General features: G+C 32.3%; 1 protein-coding gene across 7 annotated transcripts in view; it reads left to right on the forward strand.

Annotated features, from left to right (window-relative positions):
* nrm (neuromusculin) overlaps positions 1–27,739 on the forward strand; it is an 837,985-nt gene that overhangs the window by 93,886 nt on the left and 716,360 nt on the right. For all 7 annotated transcript variants that reach the window (XR_012722287.1, XM_075308260.1, XM_075308254.1 and 4 more), the window contains exon 2: positions 6,026–6,092. The gene's annotated coding sequence lies outside the window, so the exon portion shown is untranslated. The remainder of the gene's footprint in view (positions 1–6,025; positions 6,093–27,739) is intronic.

Raw genomic sequence — 27,739 nt, forward strand, 5'->3', positions numbered from 1 at the left:
ATCTTGTCTAAATTTTATTTCTATAGAAAATTTTAGCAAAATTTTATTTCTACAGAAAATTTTGTAAAAATGTTATTTCCGTAGAAAATTTTGTCAAAATTTTATTTCTATAGAAAATTTTGTCATTGGTTATCATTTAGTTTTGTTTTTAAGTGTAGCTAATATTTATTTTATGCTCCACTTAGAGATTCACCCCGGATGAAGTTTCATCCCAATTTCAATTAATTTTAGCTATAGCTCACTTCTCAAATTCTTCTTGTTAGCACCCTTACAACCAATCCATTATTTAATCTATCCATTTCTTATTTCCTTTTTGCGATAGTTGAATGCAATACCCGACAATGTTTGTAGTTCCTATAATACCTTAGAAAAGTTTTTCTTATAGGCTACTTCCTATTTCTTACCTAAACTGCAGCTGTTTGTTATTCCTCTGAACCTTATAAACTTGGGAACAAATTTTTGTTTTTCTTTGGTTTCTATGTGGCCTGCCGTTTGTGTCCCTTTGTTAGTTGACATATCTCAAGATTGCAATTGTTTCTTGTATGCTATTCTCTCTATTCCTCAATTGAAAAAGGCCACCCCAAAAAGGTAAAAAAACATACGCGAGCACGTAATGGAGGACAAAGTTTACGCTAAAACCCCTTAAGGTATGCTAACTTTCCGGTGGACCAACTTTAGAAAGAAAACGACAATGTAAATACCAAAGTAGGAAGCATAGAGAATCGCGACAGAGTGAAACAAGGCAACTGTGATGTACATTGGCAAATGACACAGCATCACAAATGTTTACCTCGCCAGGAATTTCCAGAGCAAATACAAAAGACTTGAAAATTCCTCCAAGGGGTTTGAGGTACACACTCTGTGTTAGGCAAAGGAAACTTCAAAGTTTTCACCTCACACACACACACACACACACACTGGCATATAACAGAAAGAGTGTAATGGGGTTAAAACTAAATATCGAGCCATCGTCGTCGTCGTCCATCACTTTGGTAATATTTTCCCGTTAGGATAACAAAAGGCCCAAAGGAAAACATGAAATACTTAAAATTTCCGGGTTTATTCACATTGTAAGTTTATTTTCAACTTGCTTGAGTGTGGGACCAATGGAGCAAGGTTTTTCTATTAACAGACATTTTTCACACACAGTTATTACAATGGAATTATTTGGCCAAAACTTTCTTGAAGACACGCATCTTTTATACACAGATTAGAAAATTCTTTGGACATATGTGAAATATTTTTGGTGTGGAAGTAAAATGACGAAAATCACTAAATATGCCATCCATAGGAAAATATGGGTGTTTTAGAGTTCTATGAATATTAGGAGCCTTAAATTCTTACAGTGTTTTGGGGCATTTATTGATCTTCTCTGAGGTTTAAAATTCTACTGCCCCAAGAATTTTCTTTGGTTTCTAAGGGGTATCTTATACTTCTCATTTAAATTCGATGAAAAATTGTGTATCCCATATTCATGAAAAGTGAAAGGTGATATCGATTAATTTTGTTGCTATAATCTGAGACCATAGATCATGGGGACCATTATTTTTAAATCAGGCAAGTCGGGGGTCCTTCTTCCCAAGGTCAAAAATTTTCCATAACAGTCTGATTGCAATTGCAAACTAAAGACGGGAAGTAACACTTGTACCAAATTACTCCGACTCCACTCCAAGCCAATATCATTTTTTCTACCCACCAATACACTCACACATACACAATATTCTTTGAGAGATATCGAACTTTCTTTGTAATTTATTGCCAAAAGAGAAAGCGAAAACCCGAAAGAAGCCACCAATAACACCTACATAACTAAAGATGGTTAACGCATGCCGTAATTGTAAATATCGAAATACAACGAACTATAGTCGTAAAAAAGATAACCGGTGGAAAAGTTTTAATCAACAAGTATTAAAATGCAATATATTCGTTGATTTTTTTTTCTGATCCAGAGCGCCACAAGAAAAAAAAGGGAATATAATAAGCTTGCCAGTCTGTTTGTGACATATCCAAATGTATGACTTTCGATCGTAAAAAGTATATTTTAGAGCTGGACCGAAGCTTCCTGTTTTGGCCGAAGACAAAGTCAATGGTCGCCAAAAAATGCCACATTTGCCTGAAGCCGATTATCAGGCTCACTTAGACTATTCAGTCCATTGTGATACCACATTGGTGAACTTATCTCTTATCACTGAGTGCTGCCCGATTCCATGTTAAGCACAATGACAAGGGACCTCCGTTTTATAGCCGAGTTCGAACGGCGTTCCACATTGCAGTGAAACCACTTAGAGAAGCTTTGAAACCCTCTGAAATGTCACCAGCATTACTGAGGTGGTAAAATCCACCGCTGAAAAACTTTTTGGTGTTCGGAAGACTTATGTGAATATGGACCAATAGGTTAGGTTATCCATTCCATTTCCAGTCCATTAGACTATGCAGTTCATTGTGTGGTGAACTTCTCTCTTATCAATGAGTGCTGCAAAGCAGCTCCCAATCACGGCTGCGAATTCTACCAAAAATGGTAGATTGTTTACTGTTTGGTAGAATTCTACATATTTTTGTAGATTTAGCACAACATTCCTCTCCAACTAAGAGGTAATTCAATTTTCTAAAAATTTATTTTCTGTAGAAATAAAATTTCCTAAAATTTTCTGTAGAAATAAAATTTCCTGAAATTTTCTATAGAAATAAATTTTTGCAAAAAAATGTTTATTGAAATAAAATTTTGCAAAATTTTTTTATAGAAATAAAATTAGCAAACATTTTTTATAGGAATAAAATTTTGCAAAAATTTTCTTTTAAACTAAAATTTAGCAAAGATTTTTTATAGGAATAAAATTAAGCAAAGATTTTTTGTAGGAATAATATTTTGCAAACATTTGCTATAGAAATAAAATTTGAACATAATTTTCTATAGAAATACTAACATTTTTTTGTAGATTTGTGGCAAAATTTTCTTCGGCACGTATGGCAACTGTGCTCCCAATACATGTACCATGGTGGCTCCCAATTAGACGTGTGCACGTGACACGAAATTGTCGTGACTCACGAAAATTTTCGTGACTCACGCGTGAGTCACACTCATGGCAACGGCGTGAGTGTGCGTGAGCGTGATTAACAAACCAAAATGGCGTGCGTGAGCGAGAGCCACGAAAATAATATCTTCGTGAGTGTGCGTGAGTAACGAGTTATACTCACGAAAATATTCCTGCTCACCAACATAAAACGCTTAAGAGTTAAATTCAAATACAATTTTAGTGACACCTGGGATGTTAAGTCTTTTATAACACTCTCGATTTTAATAATGCTCATGTTTTCAGACACTTCGGTAAGGTAAATTAATCATAAAATTATTCGTGAGTCACGATATTTTTCGTGAGTCACGACGTTTTCGTGCGTGAGTGTGCGTGAGTACAAATTTTCTTTTCGTGAGTATGCGTGAGTCCTACCAAAAAATATCGTGCGTGAGTGTGCGTGAAAGTGATTCAACTATTAGTCACGAGCACACCTCTACTCCCAATCATGTCACAGTTGGAAGAATTCTATCAAATATTCTACATTTTTTACTGTTTGATTGATTGATAGAATTCTTGATGTGTTGGTAGATTTCGCATGATATTCCTCCTCAACTCAGAGGTACTTCAATTTTCTATAGAAATAAAATTTAGCACAAAATTTATATAGAAATAAAATTTTGCAAAGTTTTATTTAGAAATAAATTCTTGCAAAAATTTTCTATTGGAATAAAATTTTCCAAAAAATTTCTATAGAAATAATATTTTGCAAAATTTTCTATTAAACTAAAATTTAGCAAACATTTTTGATAGGAATAAAATTTGGCAAGAATTTTCTATAGAAATAAAATTTTGAAAAAACTTCTAACTGAAAATTTAGCAAACAATTTCTGTATGAATAATATTTTGCAAAAATTTTCTATAGAAATAAAATTTGAACATAATTTTCTATAGAAATACATATTTAGATTTGTGGAAAAATTTTCTTCGAATTATATTATTTTTGGCATAAATGGCAACTGTGTTCCCCATATATATGCACCATGGTGGCTCACAATCACGGTTGCCACAGTTAGTAGAATTCTATAAAAAATTGTAAATTTTTTTACTGTTTGGTAGATTGGTGGAATTCTTGATGTGTTTGTAGTAAAACATTCCTCTCCAACTAAGAGGTACTTCAATTTTCTATAGAAATAAAATTTTGCAAAAATTTTCTGTAGAAATAATTTTTTTGCAAAAATTTTCTGTAGAAATAAATCTTTTGCAAAAAAATGTCTATTGAAATAAAATTTTGCAAAAATTTTCTATTAAACTAAAATCTACAAACATTTTTTCTAGAATAAAATTTTGCAAAAATTTTCCCACGATGGTGGCCCCCCAATCACGGTTGCCACTGTTGGTAGAATTCCATCAAAAATGGTAGATTTTTTACTGTTTGGCAGATTGGTAGATTTCTTGAAGTTTTGGTAGATTTGGTAGATTTCTTGAGTTTGCAAACTAAGAGGTACTTCAGTTTTCTATAGAAATAAAATATAGCACAAAATTGCTATAAAAATAAAATTTAGCAAAAAATTTCTATAGAAACCAAATTTTGCAAAAAATTTCAATTAAACTAAAATTTGGAGAAGGTCGTAGGTTCAAACTAAACACAACAATTTTTTCTGAGGTGGATTATCCTTTCTCAGTATTGCTGGTGACATTTCTATCCCAGCAAAAAAATTTGGAAGTTCTTCCAAAGGCACAACTTTAAAAGCACTTCCAGAAGATGCATTCCCAACGATGTTCTTTATTTTAACTACCCAGGAAGTTCTTTTAATACAATTTTTTATAACTTGTTTTTTTCATACTTTCAATGGACAATTTTAACTTTTTTTGCTTCAAATACGTTAAAAACGGAGTAAGAATTCATAAAATGGTACAAATCATTTAAATGTTGTCAAAAAAATGCTAAATCTAATCTGAAAAAATTGTGAATTTTTGAAAATATTTAAGGTCAAACCTTTCCGACAAGCGTTAGAATCCATTAAAAATTACAAAAAATTATAAAAATTATTTATTTGACAAAATATCACAGAATTTTTTAATTTACATGAAGTGATGCAAATTCAGTGCAACCGCTGTTGAAATGGACGACTTCCATCCTATGACAAGCTCATGTTAAATTCATCGCTTCTGCGTCAATTTTGCACCACTTCTGGATCCAAAAAGAACATTTTCATTACTTTCTTGGCGATGCTTTTTTTGTTGGGATGTGTTTAAGAGCTTCTCTAAGTGGTTACACTGCATTGAGCTAAACATAGAATCGGGTAGCATTCAGTGACAACAGAGATGTTCACCGCTGTGGTATCACAATGGACTCAATAGTTTAAGTGAGCCTGATATATGGGGGGCCTAACCTAATTTTAGAGCCAAAGGTTTCGACCTTCACTTAAGGACATTAGAACAATTTTAGGGAGCTTTAAATCTAGACTAAGTTCAGAATCAATGAATTTTACATGGGCTTGTCATAGGGCGGAAGTCATATTTTCAAGAATCCGCTTCATTCATTTCGCCTTAGTTCTTCAGATATGATGCTATTTTAATATTTCCGATTTCATTAAAAAATTAGCATAAATCGAAAAAACAAACAATAATTTTTATTGGACTACATTTATTTTAAATCAGATATTACATTTTATTGTGTAATTCGTTATTTCTTTCTATTTGTTTCTTAATATGGTTTCAGTTCTGACAGGCTGTAAGCCGAAATATGACTAAGCGTAGGGGTCTTTTGCAGTATATACGTGGCTCCAAAAAAGCCTCAATATTATTGTTATGGTTCCAGACATATTCATGGAGAAGGCAGGAGAAATATCAATCATTTCTGCAAATCAAGTCGTCTAACGGCATTTTTTAGTTTTCTTTTTATGACCTACTTTTATATCAACATTATTTCCTTACTTTTTACAAAAAAGCAATATTTATTTATTTTTAATTTCTGAAATCTATTTTTTCTCTGTTCTTGTATTTTGCAGACAAGGATAATCGTCATATAAAAATATTTAATTCACAAAGGAGGGTATAATTCAGTCGGTATCATTGGTAAGTAAATTTTGTTCAAAACTTTCTTGGTTTTCTTGGCTGCCAGAGCCTAGAGAATCTTTGCCAATACTGGCAGGAGGAAAAGAAAAACAACAATGCCAACATTAAAATTATTTCTCAAAGTGTTGAAAGTGTTGTCGCTACGGGTGTATCTGTTGCAAGTACGTGTTTCTGTCTTCGCTCTGTCTATGTTGTATGGGCCATGGCTTTTCATTGCCTCTGTCTGCTTATCGATGTAGGTGTTGACTTTGCTCTACATTTTCCTTTAGATCTCTGTGGTTATTTATGTGTACGTGTGTGTGTGTGTGTGTGAAAATTTTGTTTTGTTTTTCTCTCTTTGGCAAAATGAGTTCAAGGCAAAAGTTTCTATCTTCCTTGGATTGTTTCTTTCTTCAGTTCTACATTCATTACTGTTCGATTGGCTTCATTTAGTGTAAATAATTGTTTGATATTATCTAATATTTCTTTTGTGAGTAAGTTTTTTATGGTGTCTACACTTTTTCTTTTTCCTTATTTCCGTTTATGTTTACATTCTTATTTTTTTTTTTTTGCTGCCATTGTGTTGCGGTGAACAAATGAAATGTGTTTGATTTTTTCCCTGTTGTTGTTTTTTTCTGGTGCTTTTATCCTTTGTGGCTGGGGACCCACATTCGTGTCAGCGATTTTTACCGGGGCGTTGTTTTTTGCCTATCTATCGATTTTGTAATTAAATTGCAGACAATGTGATGAAAAAGCCTCAAAGTATGCTACATTTTCTTAAGAAAATGAAATAAAGATGAAGGCCTAAAGGCATTTACACTGGATGCAGAGAGAATTCACAGCTCTTTAAGAGTTTGAGTAGAGCTAATAGCACTGAAGAAGTATTGTCGTGAGCCCAATGATTTGTTGTCCTTAAAATACGAATGCCACACTGGAAACAAAGCATGCTCGGTTCCAAAGATTTTGCCTTTTCATTTTTGTATTGATTCCGAGCCACAGAAGCGGAGAATTGAAGGAAGGATACATTTAAGATACAATTCTTCTTTAAATTTGAGTTTTGCGTACTTGATAATAGGAAGCAAATTTTGATTCATTCGTTTTTTTCAGCGTGTTTCTTCATGTGCTATCAAGGTTAGGTTAGGTGGCAGCCCGATCTATCAGGCTCACTTAGAATATTCAGTCCATTGTGATACCACATTGGTGAACTTCTCTCTTATCACTGAGTGCTGCCCGATTCCATGTTAAGCTCAATGACAAGGGACCTCCTTTTTATAGCCGAGTCCGAACGGCGTTCCACATTGCAGTGATACCACTTAGAGAAGCTTTGAAACCCTCAGAAATGTCACCAGCATTACTAAGGTGGTAAAATCCACCGCTGAAAAACTTTTTGGTGTTCGGTCGAAGCAGGAATCGAACACACGACCTTGTGTATGCAAGGCGGACATGCTAACCATTGCACCACGGTGCTATCAAAATCCTTTAACAACGTATGAATGACAACATAAGCTTCCAAATTCATACTCGACTTGAAGTTGAAAAAAAAATTTTAAAATAAAGTTTTGAAAAACTTCTCCTATTTGTGAATTCTTTTTTCTTTTCAGTCAATATACAAAAAGTTAAAAAAAAATTAAAGACAATTTTATTAATTCTGAAGAATTATTAAAGTCAAGTTGACTTTAGTCAAAAAAAAAGTATTTCATGTTAGGATGACGGTTGCTAAATTTTGTCAACATTTTATTTCTATAGAAAATTTTGTCAAAATGTTATTTCTGTAGAAAATTTTCACAGAAGTTTCCATAGAAAATTTTCTCAAAATTTATTTCCATAGAAAATTTTCTCAAAATTTATTTCCATAGAAAATTTTGTCAAAATTTTATTTTCATAGAAAATTTTGTCAAAATTTTATTTTTATCGAAAATTCTGTCAAAATTTTATTTCCATAGAAAATTTTGTCAAAATTTTATTTTTATCGAAAATTCTGTCAAAATTTTGTTAATATTTTATTTCTATAGAAATTTATCTCAAAATATTATTTCTGAAGAATATTTTGTCAAAATTTTGTTATCATATAAAATTTTCTCAAATATGTTTATATGTTTGATACAATATATTCGAGAACTTACATGTGGGACCAACGAATGAGAGATTCGTGAGACACTGACAAAATTTCCTCAAAATTTTATTTCTTTAGAAATATTTCTGTAAATTTTGTTTCTATAGAAAATTTTCTTAAATTTTTGGTTTTATAGAAAATTTTGTTAACATTTTATTTATATAGGAAATTTTCCCTAAATTTTGTTTCTATTGAAAATTTTATCAAAATTTTATTTTCATAGAATATTTTATTTCTTTAGTAAATTTTGTTAACATTTCATTACTATAGAAATTCTTCTCAAAATATTATTTCTGAAGAATATTTTGTCAAAATTTTTGCCATATAAAATTTTCTCAAATATATCTATATGTTTGATACAATACGATCGACAACTTACATCTGGGACAAACGAATCAGAGATTCGTGATACACTGAGAGTTTTGGGTATCGAAAATTGTATTTCAATTGAAAACTGAAATAGAAAATTTTGGTAAAAATTTATTTCTATAGAAAATTTTCTCAAAATGTTATATTTTATTCACAATTTTGTTTCTATGGAAAAACTCCTCAAAATTTTATTTTTTTAGAAATATTTTTGTAAATTTTGTTTCTATAGAAAATTTTATTAAATTTTTTGTTCTAAAGAAAATTTTCTTAAAATTGTATTTATATAGGAAATTTTCTCTAAATTTTCTCTAAATTTTGTCAAAATTTTATTTCCATAGAATATTTTATTTCTGTAGAAAATTTTCTCAAAATTTTATTTTTTATAGAAAAATTCCTCAAAATTTTATTTCTATACAAATATTTCTGTAAATTTTGTTTCTATAGAAAATTTTATTAAATTTTTTGTTCTAAAGAAAAATTTCTTAAAATTTTATTTATATAGATTTTTTTTTTTAATTTTGTTTCTATAGAAAATTTTGTCCAAATTTTATTTCCATAGAAAATTTTATTTCTGAAGAAAATTTTGTCACAATTTTCTTTCTATAGAAAATTTTATTTCAATAGAAAACCGAAAGGGAAAATTTTCTCAAAATCTTATTTCTATAAAAAATTTTCCCACAATTAGGTTAGGTTAGGTTAGGTGGCAGCCCGATGTATCAGGCTCACTTAGACTATAGTCCATTGTGATACCACATTGGTGAACTTCTCTCTTATCACTGAGTGCTGCCCGATTCCATGTTAAGCGCAATGACAAGGGACCTCCTTTTTATAGCCGAGTCCGAACGGCGTTCAACATTGCAGTGAAACCACTTAGAGAGAGCTTTGAAACCCTCAGAAATGTCACCAGCATTACTAAGGTGGTAAAATCCACCGCTGAAAAACTTTTTGGAGTTCGGTCGAAGCAGGAATCGAACACACGACCTTGTGTATGCAAGGCGGGCATTCTAACCATTGCATCACGGTGGCTCCCTCCCACAATTTCATATCTATAGAAATTTTCTCAAAATATTTGTTCTACAGAAAACTTTCTGTACATTTTATTTCTACAGAAAATTTTCTGAAAAATGTATTTGTGTAGAAAATTTTCTCGAAATTTTATTCTATAGCAAATTTTCTCAAAATTTTAGTTTTATTTTAGCAAAATTTTGTTTCTATAGAATATTTGCTCCTATCATTTCCATGTTAGCCTGATATCAATGCAGGCTGGTTCAATGTCCAAATCATCTAAACTAGAAATTATCACAATATTTATTCGAGCTTATTGGACTGGAAGATTAAGGGAATTGACATCATCAAGTTACTGAAAAGAAAATGCCAGATACCCATCTCGCAAGCCTGACTATACATATATGTTTCAGTGTTGGCCACTACACATTTCCATAGTCTTTAGCGAGATCTGGCCGGGTGAGATGATTCAATTTGGTTCTTTTATCTTAATTTCTTATGCAATTTACATACGAGAATTATTCTTACCAAATTCCTTCTCCTATTTTTGTTCCTGTAGAAATTTTTCTCTAAATTTTCTATCTATAGACAATTTTCAAAAAAAAATTTGTCTATAGAAACATTTCTCTAAACTTAGTTCTATATACAATTTTAACAAAATTTTCACAAAATTTTATTTCTATAAAAAAATTTCAAAAAATTTTATTTCTATAGAAAATTTTCACAAAATTTTATTTCTATAAAAAGTTTTATTTCTATAGAAAATTTTCTCAAAATTTTATTTCTTTAGAAAATTTTCTGTAAATTTTGTTTCTATAGAAAATTTTCACAAAATTTTATTTCTATAGAAAATTTTCTCAAAATTTTATTTCTTTAGAAAATTTTCTCTAAATTTTATTTTTATAGAAAATTTTGTCAAAATTTTATTTCTATAGAAAATTTTGTTAAAATTTTATTTCTATAGAAAATTTTGTCAAAATTTTATTTCTATAGAAAATTTTGTTAAAATTTTATTTCTATAGAAAATTTTGTCAAAATTTTATTTCTATTGAAGAAGAGGATGCTGATGAGAAATGTGGCAGTTCCGTAACGATCGTCCCTCTAAGTATTCCGCTGTCTAAATGGCTTTGCACAAATCAATTTGACCAAATAAACAAAAATGTAAAGTGGCTGCCTTATGTCCTATGTAAGGTCCAACGACCTCGCTGGACCATAAAGTGTTTCAAACACTTACACGTGGAGGATGGAAAGATTCATCAATAATAACTCTTGGTTTTGAGGAGCTCAGATTCGACAAGGTTGCTTTTTGATGCAGCAATCAAGATGGAAATTGATTTTTTCTACTAAGATGCTATTTTGATGGAATGGATTTTCACTTTCGTTTGGTGAATTTTAATTATTTCTATACTGAACCATAAATTGATCCCTATTAAGTTATGGCCTTATTTCTAATGTCAATCAGCAAAAGGTTTAAAGGTGTCAGCCACAGAAATACCATGTTATTCGAAAATTCCACCCCCCTGTTTTTTTTTTTTTGTAAACCCTTTATTGCTTTACCTTTTTTAATTTGCTTTTTGTCATTTCATTTAAAAGTAATAAGAATCCCGTAAATCTTTTCCCCAAAGGCTTGATGAAATATAGAAAATCCTCTATTAAGACACATATATTTGCAACAATGTCAAGAGTGGATTTCATGTGCGAGCATGTATTGAAACATACACAAAAAACCAAAAGGCTGGGGAAAGTGAAATCCATTTTGCCCCTATTACATGGATAAAAAGCTTTTTGCACAAAATGAAGATGATAAACTAAAAACCTGGGACAACAAAACTAATGGGGGCCACATCAGTTTAATCCTTAGCAAAGTCTGATAAAAACGACGTCAGACAGCTCAACAAATGAAACAGTTGCCAGGCCAGGAGGGAACCTTCAATTTCATGTAGGCAGCCAACAGAAACGGATTTCGGTTTTTTGGAAGAGCTTGAAATCTAATGAATGAGTGAATGTACAATGTTGCACAAGGGGTGTGGGAGGGGGGTGGTGGGTAGTCTTCCGAAAAATCGACCACATGATGTGTATGAACAATCATGTCCTTGGTTGTAAAAATACTCCATTAGGCAATGAAGCACACTTTTATTCTCACACACACACACATAAACGAATATTTATTCACAGGATTTTCCAAACAAACAAAATTTTTTGAGTACTCTATCTAACATGCACTTACCTACTCCTTAGGCAGCCCATTGCCATTCATTTATAACATGCAATTGAAGTGGCAACTCTGGTTATCCTAAGTTGCATATACACAGTGACACACCCACTCATACACATACGAAGAGCTTTATATTTGTGTCGCATGCACTTGGTTTTTCTGCAGTGTTGCCAATTTGGTGCTTTTAGCACCAAATTTAGTGCTTTTTGATTTCTAAAAAGCACCAAATTGCCTTTTTGGTGCCTTTTCAAAAAAAGCACCAACTTGGTGCTTTCTGGCATTTTCATTTAGTGCTTTTGGTGCTTTTTATACCCTCCACCATAGGATGGGGGTATATTAACTTTGTCATTCCGTTTGTAACACATCGAAATATTGCTCTAAGACCCCATAAAGTATATATATTCTGCGTCGTGGTGAAATTCTGAGTCGATCGGAGCATGTCCGTCCGTCCGTCCGTCCGTCCGTCTGTTGAAATCACGCTAACTTCCGAACGAAACAAGCTATCGACTTGAAACTTGGCACAAGTAGTTGTTATTGACGTAGATCGGATGGTATTGCAAATGGGGCATATCGGTCTACTTTTACGTATAGACCCCATATAAACGGACCCCCAAATTTGGCTTGCGATTGCTCTAAGAGAAGCAAATTTCATCCGATCCGGCTGAAATTTGGTACATGGTGTTAGTATATGGTCTCTAACAACCATGCAGAAATTGGTCCATATCGGTCCATAATTACATATAGCCCCCATATAAACCGATCCCCCGATTTGGCTTGCGGAGCCTCTAAGAGAACCAAATCCGATCTGGCTGAAATTTGGTACATGGTATTAGTATATGGTCTCTAACAATCATGCAAAAATTGGTCCACATCGGTCCATAATCATATATAGCCCCCATATAAACCGATCCCCAGATTTGGCTTGCGGAGCCTCTAAGAGAATCAAATTTCATCCGATCCGGCTGAAATTTGGTACATTGTGTTAGTATATTGTCTCTAACAACCATGCCAAAATTGGTCCATATTATATATAGCCCCCATATAAGCCGATCCCCAGATTTGACCTCCGGAGCCTCTTAGAGGAGCAAAATTCATCCGATCCGGTTGAAATTGGGTACGTGGTGTTAATATATGACCTCAAACACCCATGCAAAAATTGGTCGACATCGGTCCATAATTATATATAGCCCCCATATAAACCGATCCCTAGATTTGACCTCCGGAGTCCCTTAGAAGAGCAAAATTCATCCGATTCGGTTGAAATTTGCAACGTGGTATTAGTATAAGGCCGCTAATAATCATGCCAAAATTGGTCCATATCGGTCTAGAGTTATATATAGGCGATTCCCAATCACACAAAAATTGGTCCTTATCGGTTCATAATCATGGTTGCCGCGTGAGCCAAAAATAATCTACCAAATTTTAGTTTCTACGCAATTCATGGTGGAGGGTACATAAGCTTCGGAACATTCGGCCGTATATGCTTGTTTTATTTTGAACAGTATTAAGTTTAATTGATACAAAAATTTTGATTAGACTTTCAAGAGCCGAAAAAACTCAAAATTTATTGCCAAATATAGAATTTGATTGTTATGAAGTTGGTATTGATTATTTGTTAATTAATATTGTTATTTAGGGTATTCTGTAGGAAAGTCGAGCGATGAGTGTCGAATTTTTGAATTTGGTAAAGATGTCATTAAAAACGTTTGTATTAGATTCAGAAAAGCACGCACAACTGAAATAAGCAATGGACTCCTTCCATATATTAATATTTTGAAAGTTGAAAAACATCACTGATCAAAATGAATTGGACGAAAGCATCAAAACTGATCAAAGTGTATACTTGAATAGCGGTTCATAATGGTGAGTACTAAGTTCGATTTTTGCCGCTAATGTGAAAACTATATCAGTAAACAAGGCATAAAATTATGCATATTTGCTGCAAATTTTATTAGAACTTGATGGGGAATAGCCAAAAGCAAATTTTCACAAAGTTTGTATTCCTTAAAATGAATTACTTAAGAAAAATAATTATGAAAAATGGTAATTTTAGCAGCTAAACTCGATCTTAATACCCACGTTAACTTCTTAAAATTCAATTCACAAAAGTTGTATAGCGTTTAATTTTCGATTTTGTGGTGGAAGGTGGTTTGTTAGAATTTATAATATATTTTTGGTGCTTTTTGGCCTTGAGGAGATGGCAACACTGTTTTTCTGTGATGTCCCATGCTGTTCAATTTGATGTTCAACACCCGTAAATTCATTTATGTGTGGGAAAACTCTATGCTGCCACTACTGCCTGGGTAGCTGAATAAATGGATGAATGCCTGGCTTAGCTACCAAGTTGGAGGCCAAAAAAAGCCTCCGTAATATTACTGTAAAATAGAATGTCCTCCCTTAACCACAATCAAATGTGGACTGTTTTTTTGTTGTTGTTGTTAGTTTCTGAATTTTTCAAATATCATTCGTTTGTGTTTTGGTAGGTCCATCACAGTGGTTAGCGAGGGATGTTCGTTCTAAGAAGCGATAAAGGCCTCAAACATGTGTCATTGTGGTTGATAAAACATGTTCGACAACTTACATGTGGGACAAATGAATCAGAGATTCGTGACACACTGAGAGTTTTGGGTCCCTATGAAGATATTAATCAAAGCGACTAGGATTTTCCCAAGGGAAACGAGTAGTCAGCAGTGTTGCTTAAAATGAAAAGAAAAATTCCTATTTCATGGCATATGAACTAGGACTGATTACATTTCTCGGAAATACGCATTTGAAACGTTTAAAAGAATAGATAATCCCTTTACTTGTTGTGGTTCTCTAGTAAACTGATATTTTTGAGTGTACGGGGACTGAGAATTTAGGCAAAGGGCATGACTGAAGTGAAATAACTTCAATCCTTATTTTCTGGAGGGTACATATCATGGGTACAGTGTAAAAAATATTGTCGTGAGGCTAAAGGTTTTATGTCCTTAAAATACGAATGCTATTTTTTAGCATAGAAGACGCTGCAAAGTTTGAAGTCGTTTTGTCCTTATAGTTAAGTGATTTGACCTAAAACTGGATATCTTTACATGTAAGAGAAGTTTGTATAGTACGGTCAACTTGGCTTTAATAATTCTGAAAATTTTTCGAAAATTGTTAAGAATTTCCAAAATAAGAATTTTATAGTAAAAAACCATAATGACCATATAGGCGGACAGAGAGCCAGGGTTAGAACGACTGGATATGTGCTTCTACACTGCCAGTAGAAGTATTCGCCATACGTCTTGGTACAAATTATTTGAGCAAGGTTTCAAGGTCATATTTACCTTACGTTTTTGTCCGTCCGACAGCTGGTACTGGAGACAATGGAGAAATCCATCACATCTGGTAACGTTGCTCCTTTTTCTGCTATGGCGTGTTTTGCAGTTTTTTTGTCATATTATTACCATTTTTATGTCACCTTTTTATAACGATGTGCCACTTGTCTTAATTAATGCCCCCTCTAACATTGAGAATAATTGAGATCACTTTCTGTCTCACATCCAAGTGATAAGTTTTAATGCTCATCCAAGAATACTCTTCTACAAATAAACTTAATTTTCATTTTCATGGAGTATTTTAAAAATCATTTTTTAGGCTGTTTTCGCAATACTTTTTTTGTGAATTTTACCTTCCGCCTAGAATACCAAAATAATCTACCAAAATTTTAAAGTTTTACAACCAACTACCAAACAAACAAATATTATTTAGCAGAATATTATATAGAAAATTTTGTCAAATTTTTATTTCTATAAAAATTTTTGTCAAAATTTGATTTCTATAGAAAATTTTGTTAAAATTTTATTTTTATGGAAAATTTTGTAAAAATTTTATTTCTATAGAAAATTTTGTCAAAATTTTATTTCTATAGAAAATTTTGTCAAAATCTCATTTTTTTTAAAAATCTTGTCAAAATTTTACTCCTATAGAAAATTTCGTCTAAATATAATTCTATAGAAAATTTTGTCAAAATTTGATTTCTATAGAAAATTTTGTTAAAATTTTATTTTTATGGAAAATTTTGCCAAAATTTTATTTCTATAGAAAATTTAGTCAAAATTTTATTTCTATAGAAAATTTTGTTAAAATTTTATTTCTATAGAAAATTTTGTCAACAATTTATTTCTATAGAAAATTTTGTCTAAATTTTATTGCTATAGAAAATTTTGTCTAAATTTTATTGCTATAGAAAATTTTGTCAAAATTTAATTCTATAGAAAATTTTGTCAAAATTTAATTCTATAGAAAATTTTGTCAAAATTTGATTTCTATAGAAAATTTTGTTAAAATTTTATTTTTATGAAAATTTTGTCAAAATTGTATTTCTATAGAAAATTTTGTCAAAATTTTATTTCTATAGAAAATTTCGTCAAAATCTCATTTTTTTCAAAAATCTTGTCAAAATTTTATTGCTATAGAAAATTTTGTCAACATTTAATTCTATAGAAAATTTTGTCAAAATTTGATTTATATAGAAAATTTTGTTAAAATTTTATTTTTTATGGAAAATTTTGTCAAAATTTTATTTCTATAGAAAATTTAGTCAAAATTTTATTTCTATAGAAAATTTTGTTAAAATTTTATTTCTATAGAAAATTTTGTCAACAATTTATTTCTATAGAAAATTTTGTCAAAATTTTATTTCTATAGAAAATTTTGTCAAAATTTTATTTCTATAGAAAATTTTGTCAATATTTTATTTCTATAGAAAATTGTGTCAAAATTTTATTTCTATAGAAAATTTTGTCAAAATTTTATTTCTATAGAAAATTTTGTCAACAATTTATTTCTATAGAAATTTTTGTCAAAATTTTATTTCTATAGAAAATTTTGTCCAAATTTTATTTCAATAGAAAATTTTGTCAAAATTTTGTTTCAATAGAAAATATTTTATTTCTATAGAAAATTGTGTCAAAATTTTATTTCAATAGAAAATTTTGTCAAAATTTAATTCTATAGATAATTTTGTCAAAATTTAATCTATAGAAAATTTTGTCAAAATTTAATTTGTCAAAATTTGATTTCTATAGAAAATTTTGTTAACATTTTATTTTTATGAAAAATTTTGTCAAAATTTTATTTCTATAGAAAAGTTTGTCAAAATTTTATTTCTATAGAAAATTTTGTCAAAACTTTATTTCTATAGAAAATTTTGTCAAAATTTTATTTCTATAGAAAATTTTGTCAAAATTTTACTTCTATAGAAAATTTTGTCAAAATTTAATTCCAATAGAAAATTTTGTCAAATTTTTATTGCTATAGAAACTTTTGTCAAAATTTTATTTCTATACAAAATTTTGTCAAAATTTTATTTCTATACAAAATTTTGTCAAAATTTTATTTCTATAGAAAATTTTTTAATTGATTTATTTTGAAAATCTCAATTAATTTTTTGATTGATTCAACTAAAAAATTAATTGATATTGATTGCAAAACTCAAGTAATTTTTTGAATTAAAATGGTAACTATTTTCAATTACTTTCTAATCTGACTTTGTGTTTATAAACCAAGTATATACAGCAGTAAGTTCGGCCGGGCCGAATCTTAAATACCCCCCACCATGAACCAAATATTAGGGGTTTTTAATTTAAAGATTTCACCTATGAGGACTATATAAGATTCTAGATTTATAAGAACCATTTTTGTTTGAGTTTTAGAGGAATCATCAACATCTCTTGTGAGTGTGCAAGAAAATTATAAAATAATGTCTTGATTTGAAATCTTAAATCTGTAGAAGTAAAATCTGGAAATTTTACATTGAGTTTCAAGCAATTTTCATGATCAGTGCGCCTTCTACACCCTCAAGAAGTGAAGTCGGTCTATATGGAGGCATTACCAAATGGGCCGATAAAAACTTAATCCGATACACGTTTTTGTGAGCCTAAAATACCAGAATATTTACAATTTCAGGCAAATCAGATAAAAACTACGGTTTCTAGAAACCCAAGGAGTTAAATCGGGAGATCGTTCTTATGGGGGCTATACTAAAATATGGACCGATACTCACCGTTTTCGGCACACCTCTTTATGACCCGAAAATACCTCTAGATTTCCAATTTCAGGCAAATTGGGTAAAAACTACGGTTTCTATAAGCCCAAGACCCCAAATCGGGAGATCGCTCTATATGGGGGCTATACCAAATAAGGACGGATACTCACAATTTTTGGCACACGTATTTGTGGTCCTACAATACCTCTAGATTTCCAATTTCAGGTAAATTGAATAAAAACTGCGGTTTCTATAAGCCCAAGAAGTAAAATCGGGAGATCGGTCTATATGGGGACTATACCAAAACATGGACCCATACTCACCATTTTTGGCACACCTCTTTATGGTCATAAAATACCTCAAGATTTCAAATTTCGGGTAAATTGAATAAAAACTGCGGTTTCTATATGCCTAAGAAGTAAAATCGGGAGATCGGTCTATATGGGGTCTATACCAAAACATGGACCGATACTCACCATTTTTGGCACACCTCTTTATGGTCATAAAATACCTCTAGATTTCAAATTTCAGGCAAATTGGATAAAAACTACGATTTCTATAAGCCCAAGACCCCAAATCGGGAGGTCGGTTTATATGGGGACTATATCAAAATCTGGACCGATATAGCCCATCTTCGAACTTGACCTGCCTGCAGACAAAAGACGAGTTTGTGCAAAATTTCAGCACGATTGCTTCATTATTGAAGACTGTAGCGTGATTACAACAGACAGACAGACAGACGGACAGACGGACATCGTTATATCGTCTTAGAATTTCTCCCTGATCAAGAATATATATATTTTTTATATAGTCGGAAATCGATATTTCGATATGTTACAAACGGAGTGACAAACTTATTATACCCCCGTCACCATTCTATGGTGGTGGGTATAAAAAAAATATATATATTGAAATAATTTTCTATTTAAAAAAACTCCATCACTTTTTTTGCTGACTTAGTCTTCCGAGTTTTATTAAAATGTTAATTGAATCAATTAATTTGTTAATTAAAAATTTAAAAATTGTCAATCATTGACTTAATTAACTCAAGGTTTCTACCTTGATTAAAAATTAAATGTATCAATTAAATTATTAATTGAAAAAAATGTCAACTTTTTAAATGGAAATATTTTGGTGATATTTTTTGCTATGTGGTGATATTTGTAATTTGGAGCGCTAATAGGTCTCGAGGATAAGAAGAAATTCTCTTGTGATTGAGCTAAACATAAAATCAGACATCACTCTTTGATGAGAGAAAAGTTCACCATCTCTGGTGTCGCAATGTACAGAATAGTCTAAGTGAGTCTGAAATGCGAAATCGATGCAGCAGACCCATAAAATTGCGACTTTCACCCATGTAAAATTCATTGTTTCGGATCCGAATTAGCTTTACATCCCCATCCAAAAAGAACATTTCCAATGCATCTTTCGTTATATTGCACTTTTTGCCAGATAGTTAAAAAATGACGCCTGAAATTATGCAAATGTGTCAATGAACAATTTTTATCGTAGGAATCAGGGTTACCAGTACTTTTCTGGCACTTGTCGCCAAATTAGGCCACTTTGGTCCCCAAAAATCCGCACTTTAAATTAAAATTCCTAACAAAAATCCCTAATAAATTGTTGGCAACTTTTTAAAAACAAATAATGAAATAGGCTTTGCTTTAGAAAATCAGTAATAATTAAAAATAGAAAAATACGTATGAATAGTATAAAATGTTTATCATATCAGCTTCCAAGCTAAAAAGCGTCGCCAAAAAGGTAGTGAAAATGTTATTTTTGAATCCGGAAGTGGTGCAAAATTGGCACAGAAACGATGATTTTAAGATGGGCTTGTTATAGGACGGATGTCCACCATTTCAACAGCAGTTATACTGAATTAGGTTAGGAATTAGAATTTATATCACTTCTTAAGATGTGATCCGAATCCAGTGATTTGGATGTGAATAAAAAAAGATTGTGATATTTTGACGAATAAATAATTTTCAAAATTTTTTATGATTTTTAACGCATTATAACGCTTGTCCGGAACGTTTGACATCAAATATTTTCAAAAAATTCGCATTTTTTTTACAAAGGATTTAGCATTTTTTTTCGGCAAAATTTAAATAATTTGCACTATTTTATTAATTTTTAATCTGTTTTTAACCCATTTGAAACAATAAAATTTCCCAGTAAAAATATGAAAAAAGCGAGTTATAAAAAATTCACTCAAATGAACTTCCTGTGCAGTTAAAATAAAGAACATCGTTGGGAGGACATTTTTAGAAGTGCTTTTAAAGTTGTGGCTTAAGAAGAACTTCAAAATTTTTTTGCTGGATTGGAATCTGCAATAATTTCGAAACACAAAACCAGGAGCTCTTTGATCGCCTTCCTAATGGTCGAGAAATGAAAATGTGATTTCGGTCAAAAAATGTACTTCTACTCGTAAGTACTCAACTTCATCACGGATTACTTAGAAAAGCTTAGTACAATTATAAATTGCGCTAAGGCTTCCAAAAAAAAAATTCTGTGTTCATTTCGAGTCCAGATGCTCCATTGGCACACTTTTGTATGGCTTGGAATAAAGAGGAGCAAAGTTTTCTTTTTCAATTTTGACGACTCGTTATGCTTCGGTTTTAAGAATATAGAAATGAAAAAATTCAATGTAAACCATTATTGTTAATCAGATTTATTATATGATTTTTTTATTTATATGCTTTCACAGGACTACAGCTTCCTTAAAATCCTTCTTGTTTTGTTTTTGAAAGCTTATTCACTTCTTCCCCATACAAAGATCTGCATCGTTTTGTTTAAAGATTTAGTGTGACAGCACTTGTTTTTTGCTTTATAGGCATTTAAAAAATTTAATTTTTAACTAAATCCTTAAATTTTTAATTGTTATATTGTGGTGTTGTTGTTTTTTTTTGTTTGATTTTGCTATTGTTACTTTTTTTCCCGGGAAACATGAATTTATTTTTATGGTTTAAAAGTATTTTTGGTTAAAATATTTGCATATGAAATTCAATTGCCAGTTTTGTCAAATGACACCGCAGTCTAAATATTATTTATTTCATTTTAGTTGGATGCTAGCCTTACTAAACCATAGAGATTTTATCAACATCCCGTATTGTTGGTTTTCTGCTGTTGCTGCTGCTCTTTTTGTTCGCTTTACATTCAGCAAATAAATTTGCATGCATTTGTGTTAGCAATATAAGCGAAATGGTGTGTCTGTATGTGTTTAAAATTTTGATATAGCATTGCTAACACATTCACACCACTGACCCATTTATGTAAAATGGCTGATGTTTGGTTAGTTAGCTTGAATGTTGCCGAGCCATGGCTCTCTCGGTTAGGTTTGCATTGTTTAATAAAATTTAAAAACTTTTGCAACAAAGGCGTTGCTAGAGCTCAGCAAGGATAATGGCATCTGTGTGTGTGTGTGAGTGTGTATTTGGTGGCAACAACTATTTACCAAATTACAATAAATCATGGGCATTCACACAAATGTAATGGAAACTAAACAAGAACTATGCTTTATGATTAGTATTTCGAGTTTAATTTTTCATGATTTGTATCCCCTGGGTACTGAGAGTGCTGAGATTCATTAAAAAAGATGGTGAGAATTTTCTAAAGAATGTTATAAAATGTGTTCCGTGGTATAAAGAAAATTCTTGGTTTTAAACGTTGGAAAGCTGTGTCGTTTATTTCGAATGATATAGAAACGTAGGCGACCACGTTCTTAGCTAAAACATCAAATTTATAACCTAAATCAGTTGTACTTTTTTACAGGACTTTTATCTCAAACTCATTAGATATTGCAATTGAAAGAGGATATCTATTTCTGTGGTAGGGAATACACGATTATTGTGCTTAAACAGAGTACAAATGTGGTCCTATAAGTACCCAACTGCGGGCACTCGTGTTTCCACACTCGCGAAAATACAAAAAATAAAGGGTGATACGGTCAAAATTTGGTCAAGGGAAAACGCGTGTAAATCGGTGAAATCGTTTATTTAAAAAATCAAATTAAATTTCTTTTTCAAGTTCAATTAGTATAAAATTCAGGAAAAATATTCAGTTAGGCTTTCGCTTTTCCAAATCCGAATTGCCGGGCCTCACGCTTGACACCTGCCATCAGATTTTGTACAGCCACCTTGTCCACCTTCTTCGCCGCAGAAAGCCAGTTTGCCTTGTACTGCTGCTCGTCCTTAGCAGTTTTTTTTTTGGTCTTCTTTAGGTTCCGCTTGACAATAGCCCAGTATTTCTCAATTGGGCGGAGCTCTGGCGTGTTGGGGTGGTTCTTGTCCTTGGGAACCACCTGCACGTTGTTGGCGGCGTACCACTCCATGGCATTTTTACCGTAATGGCAAGATGCCAAATCCGGCCAAAACAGTACGGAACAACCGTGTTTCTTCAGGAAAGGCAGCAGACGTTTATGCAAACACTCTTTCACGTAAATTTCTTGGTTTACAGTCCAGGAAGCTATGAAAATGCTGCTTTTCAAGCCACAGGTACAGATGGCTCGCCAAACCAGATATTTCTTTGCGAACTTTGACAGTTTTATGTGCTTGAAAATATCTGCTACATTTCCCCTTCATTTTGCCGTATAAAACTCCTGTCCCGGAAGCTGCTTGTAGTCGGCTTTGACGTAGGTTTCGCCGTCCATTACCACGCAGTCAAACTTCGTCAGCATCGTCGTGTACAGCCTCCGGGATTGCGCTTTGGCCGTCGTATTTTGTTTATCATCGCGATTTGGAGTCACTACCTTCTTGTAAGTCGATAGTCCGGCTCGTTTTGTGGCTCGATGCATGGTTGTAGACGATACACCCAGCTTATTTGCGGCATCTCGGAGAAAGAGGTTAGGGTTTCGCTTGAAACTACCGGCAACTCTCTTTGTCGTCTCAGCGGCTTCCGGTTTTCGATTTCCCCCCTATCCAGACTTCCTGGCTGTCGACAAACGTTCCCCAAACACTTTAATTACATTTGTAACGGTTGATTTGGCAACTTTTAGCGATTTTGCCAGCTTTGCGTGCGAGTAGCTCGGATTTTCGCGATGCGCGAGCAAAATTTTTATACGCTGCTCTTCTTGCTTGGACGGCATTTTGACAACTGAAAAGTGAATTCCAAAATCAAAATAGGAGCAACATTCTACACACACACACACACCTTCAAAATGAGGGGTGTTCAGGTTTTTTAAATGCAAAATTGAAAGAAATACGTCAAGTTTATATTGACCAAATTTTGACCGTATCACCCTTTATTCTTATTTATTAATTATTGTTGCTTAAATTTCAAATGTACATGTATTAGCCGATATATTTAGACTTACATGTAGGAATTATTACCCACACTAATTGAGCGATTTTTTCTTTTTTAATAATGGACTCAATATTAGTGGCATAGTAACTCTGTAGGTTTAGAATTAACTATAGCTCCTAATATCAGATATTTCTGTTCAGATTGTAATAAAACTCCCATAACCATGTACCCCTTAATGTTCTTAAATGTGGAATTATCTCCCAAACCTATACCACTTCGTAGAAAGTTAATAATTGGATAGGACATCACAAAAGCTGGCGCCTGAAAGTATGCAAATATTGTTGTTTTATGATAGGCAAACTGCTTACCTTTATTTTCAACCCCATTGAGTGATTTGTGACACAATGATTTTTAGGTTAATTCTGTCTTCTTACATTCTTCTTAAATCATTTTTTTTTGTTACAAGAAAAGGTGCCACTTGTCTGTGTAAAGTTTTAAAATCAACGTATAACTTTTTTTTGCGAATAATATTTTTTTGTGAACCTTTGGTAACGATGCTTATTTATGCCTTTCAACCAAATGAAGTTTCATTAAAATTGAGCCAACAAAATTTTCCAGTTGACACAGGGAAAATATTTCACTATTCCTTTATTTTTGCTTCGATGGCATAGCTTTTTGGTACTTTTTGTGACACATGTGGCATTTCTTGCTACACAGAAAAAAAATTCACGAAAATTTTTACACTTAAAATTTTAATTGAGTTTTAAAAAATATTCAATTAAAAATTTAATTGATTCAACAAATTTTTTAATTGAAATAAAAATCAATCACAAAAATTAAAAGTATCAATTAATTTTTTTATTGGATCAATTCATTTTTTTAATTGACTTTTAATTAAATTTTTAATTGATAATTGATCATTTCTGTGATTGAAGACATTTCAACTAAAAAACAAGTAAGGAAAGTCTAAAGTCGGGCGGGGCCGACTATATTATACCCTGCACCACTTTGTAGATCTAAATTTTCGATACCATATCACATCCGTCAAATGTGTTGGGGGCTATATATAAAGGTTTGTCCCAAATACATACATTTAAATATCACTCGATCTGGACAGAATTTGATAGACTTCTACAAAATCTATAGACTCAAAATTTAAGTCGGCTAATGCACGAGGGTGGAACACAATGTTAGTAAAAAATATTAGAAACATTTAAATCTGAAGATATTTTAAGGAAACTCCGCAAACGTTTATTTATGATTTATCGCTCAATATATATATATATATATATATATATATATATATATATATATATACATATATATATATATATATATATATATATATATATATATATATATATATATATATATATACATATATATATATATATATATATATATATATATATATATATATATATATATATATATATATATATATATATATATATATATATATATATATATATATATATATATATATATATATATATATATGTATTAGAAGTTTAGGAAAATTAGAGTAATTTTTACAACTTTTCGACTCAGCAGTGGCGATTTTACAAGGAAAATGTTGGTATTTTGACCATTTTTGTCGAAATCAGAAAAACATATATATGGGAGTTATATCTAAATCTGAACCGATTTCAACCAAATTTGGCACGGATAGCTACAATGCTAATTCTACTCCCTATGCAAAATTTCAACTAAATCGGAGTTAAAAATTGGCCTCTGTGGTCATATGAGTGTAAATCGGGCGAAAGCTATATATGGGAGCTATATCTAAATCTGAATCGATTTCAACCAAATTTGGCACGCGTAGCTACAATGCTAAATCTACTCCCTGTGCAAAATTTCAACCAAATTAGGCCAATACTCTGGCTTTTAGGACCATATTAGCCCATATCGGGCGAAAGATATATATATGGGAGCTATATCTAAATCTGAACCGATTTCAATCAAATCTTGCACACTTGACTATACTACTAATTGTACTCCTAGTGCAAAATTTCAACCAAATTCGGCCAAAAATCTGGCTTCTGGGGCCATATAAGTCCATATCGGTCGAAAGATATATATGGGAGCTATATCTAAATCTGAACCGATTTCAATCAAATCTTGCACACTTGACTATACGACTAAGTGTTATGTTTCTACAAAATTTCAAGCAAATCGGTATAAAACTCTGACTGCTGGGTCCATATTAGTGCATATCGGGCGAAAGATATATATGGGAGCTATATCTAAATCTGATCCGATTTCTTCCAAAATCAATAGGGTTCTATTCTGACCCAAATTAGGAACATGTGCCAAATTTGAAGGCGATTGGACTTAAATTGCGACCTAGACTTTGATCACAAAAATGTGTTCACAGACAGACTGACGGACGGACAAACGGACATGGTTATATCGACTCAGGGATCCACCCTGAGCATTATTGCCAAAGACACCATGTGTCTATCTCGTCTCCTTCTGGGTGTTACAAACATATGCACTAACTTATAATACCCTGTTCCACAGTGTGGCGCAGGGTATAATTATTTGGATTAATCAATTGTGATTGAATCCGAAAAAATTTTTTTGTGTGTACGCTTGATTCACTCTTTGTGTCACTTGCTTCACATTTGGTGAAACCACTTGCTTCACATTAGGTATAGTTTCAGAAGCATGCCAATTTCATGCTTCTAAAACTATACCTAACCTAATCTGACCGCCTAGAAGTATGCAAATATTTCAATGCCATTATTTTTGAAGAGTAGCCTGCCTGAGAAGTATGCAAATATTTCAATACAACTTTATTGAAGATAAAGAAGTGAGTGAGCCTTAACAAGTAAGAAAGTCTAAAGTCGGGCGGGGCCGACTATATTATACCCTGCACCACTTTGTAAATCTAAATTTTCGATACCATATCACATCCGTCAAATGTGTTGGGGGCAATATATAAAGGTTTGTCCCAAATACATACATTTAAATATCACTCGATCTGGACAGAATTTGATAGACTTCTACAAAATCTATAGACTCAAAATTTAAGTCGGCTAATGCACTGTGGTGGAACACAATGTTAGTAAAAAACAAGTATATACAGCACTAAGTTCGGCCGGGCCGAATCTTAAATACCCACCACCATGAACCAAATATTAGGGTTTCCTTTGAAATTTCAGGGCTTGAGGAAGATAAATTTAAAGATTTCACCTATGAGGACTATATCAGATTCTGGATTTATAAGAACCATTTTTGTTTGAGTTTTAGAGGAATCATTAACATCTCTTGTAAGTGTGCAAGAAAATTATAAAATAACGTCTTGATTTGAAATCTTAAATCTGTAGAAGTAAAATCTGGAAATTTTACATTGAGTTTCAAGCAATTTTCATGATCAGTGCGCCTTCTACCTCAAGAAGTGAAGTCGGTCTATATGGAGGCATTTCCAAATGGACCGATAAAAACTTAATCCGATACACGTTTTTGTGAGCCTAAAATACGGTTTCTAGAAACTCAAGGAGTCAAATCGGGAGATCGTTCCTATGGGGGCTACACTAAAATATTGACCGATACTCACCGTTTGCGGCACACCTCTTTATGACCCGAAAATACCTCTAGATTTCCAATTTCAGGCAAATAGGATAAAAACTTCGGATTCTAGAAGCCCAAGAAGTAAAATCGGGAAATCGGTCTATATGGGGGCTATACCAAAATATGGACCAATTCTCACTTTTTTTGGCACACCTCTTTATGGTCCTAAAATACCTCTAGATTTCCAATTTCAGACAAATTGGATAAAAACTACGGTTTCTATAAGCCCAAGACCCCAAACCGGGAGGTCGTTTTATATGGGGACCTTACCAAAACATGGACCGATACTCACAATTTTTGGCACACGTATTTGTGGTCCTGTAATACCTCTAGATTTCCAATTTCATGTAAATTGAATAAAAACTGCGGTTTCTATAAGCCCAAGACCCCAAATCGGGAGGTCGTTTTATATGAGGACCATTCCAAAACATGGACCGATACTCACAATTTTTGGCACACGTATTTGTGGTCCTGTAATACCTCTAGATTTCTAATTTCAGGTAAATTGAATTAAAACTGCGGTTTCTATAAGCCCAAGAAGTAAAATCGGGAGATCGGTTTATATGGGGGCTATACCAAAATATGGACCGATGCTCACAATTTTTGGCACACGTATTTGTGGTCCTACAATACCTCTATATTTCCAATTTCAGGTAAATTGAATTAAAACTGCAGTTTCTATAAGCCCAAGAAGTAAAATCGGGAGATCGGTCTATATGGGGGCTATACCAAAACATGGACCGATACTCACCATTTTTGGCACACCTCTTTATGGTCATAAAATACCTCTAGATTTCGAATTTCAGGCGAATTGGATAAAAACTACGATTTCTATAAGCCCAAGACCCCAAATCGGGAGGTCGGTTTATATGGGGACTATATCAAAACCTGGACCGATATAGCCCATCTTCGAACTTGACCTGCCTGCAGACAAAAGACGAGTTTGTGCAAAATTTCAGCACGATTGCTTCATTATTGAGTACTGTAGAGTGATTACAACAGACAGACAGACAGACAGACAGACAGACAGACAGACGGACAGACGGACATGCTTATATCGTCTTAGAATTTCTCCCTGATCAAGAATATATATACTTTATATAGTCGGAAATCGATATTTCAATGCGTTACAAACGGAA

This window comes from Haematobia irritans, chromosome 4, assembly GCF_050003625.1.
Source record: "Haematobia irritans isolate KBUSLIRL chromosome 4, ASM5000362v1, whole genome shotgun sequence".
NCBI lineage: Eukaryota > Metazoa > Arthropoda > Insecta > Diptera > Muscidae > Haematobia > Haematobia irritans.